This window comes from Drosophila mojavensis, unplaced genomic scaffold, assembly GCF_018153725.1.
Source record: "Drosophila mojavensis isolate 15081-1352.22 unplaced genomic scaffold, ASM1815372v1 contig_19, whole genome shotgun sequence".
Taxonomy (NCBI): Eukaryota; Metazoa; Arthropoda; class Insecta; order Diptera; family Drosophilidae; genus Drosophila; species Drosophila mojavensis.
This window is the reverse complement of record NW_025318726.1, coordinates 3,237,863-3,239,095: the sequence shown is the minus strand read 5'-3', so window position 1 is coordinate 3,239,095 and position 1,233 is coordinate 3,237,863. Positions and strand designations below refer to the sequence as shown.

Genomic DNA, 1,233 nt, shown 5'->3' with positions numbered 1-1,233 from the left:
ATTCTTCGAACTACTTGAGTAGTTCGAGTGTATTCGAAGTTTTCATTTCACTTTGCTCTTCTTTCGTTATACTCAGTCATTCGGCATGAGACACAACATGTTCGTCTTGCGAAACAGTAGTATACACATTCGTCTCATTCTGTCCTTTTCACTCACTCATATTCTACTCAATTCGAATGTACTCAATGTGGCTTTGTTATGAATGTAATCATGCAGACGTCTAATATATATACTTTGTGGGGTTTGTCTTCCTTTTGCCTGTCAGTGAAATGCTAGCAATATATCTTTAAACTCTATTGAATTTTTGCTCATCTTGAAAAAGTTCAAGCTCATGCGCATATTTGCCATTTTTGAAGCTGAATAATGAAGAATTTAGTAATATTCTGAGCCTTCAATAAAAGTACAACATATATTATAATTGTTTACAAATTCAACTAATAAACTAACTAATGCCGAATATATATATATATATATATATATATATATATATATAAAACATGATATATATAATATATATATAATAATAATTTAGTCAATACGTTATACGACATGATTTAGTTCCAGTTCAAATAACTATTATATTTCGTTTTAGTCGTGTCAGACAAGTTGTCAAGCTAATTAATTTTGTGAAATCCATATATTACGTATACGCGTAGCTATTTAAATTCGTTGCAGCTATGCGTTTTAAACGAAAACTAGAATCAACATGAAATTGGTAAGAACGAATATTTGTTTGCTGTCGAACAAGTAACAATCTTATTTTGTTGTTGTTACCCACAGATACTTCTCGCTGCTGTGCTCGGTGTCTTGGCATCAGGCAGCTTTGTTGTTGCTCAAAACAGTGATGGAGACGGCGGAGTCGGTAGAAAGCTGGATGGTATCTTAGATTGAAGATCAATCGGCTAAAGCTGATTTTTTAAATATAAAATGTATTTAAATTAAAATACCATTTTGAAAATAGACATGAACCTACATATTAACTAAAATTGGAGACTATCAATTTAAGAATGGCAAACCGCATAAGTTTATATCTCCTACAGTTTAAGAGCTACAAATTTAAATTTGGATAGTTGAGTTACTATCGATGACCCAAAAATAATTGTTACGCCTCTTTAGGAGCGTGACATATCGAAAAATATCCTGTAATTTTCACATCTTTTCAGCGGAAGCATTACATTTTGCAGTTAGGTTACCGTTAGCTCGTTCTAAGAACTGTCCAAAAATGAGGTGTCT

At 32.0% G+C, this 1,233-nt stretch overlaps 1 long non-coding RNA gene across 1 annotated transcript; it reads left to right on the top strand.

Moving 5' to 3' along the window:
• The first annotated feature begins 581 nt into the window (after positions 1-581).
• LOC122756897 lies at positions 582-986 on the top strand. Its single transcript, XR_006356755.1, has 2 exons — positions 582-715; positions 781-986. It is a non-coding gene; the product is annotated as an uncharacterized LOC122756897 (long non-coding RNA).
• The last annotated feature ends 247 nt before the right edge of the window (positions 987-1,233 follow it).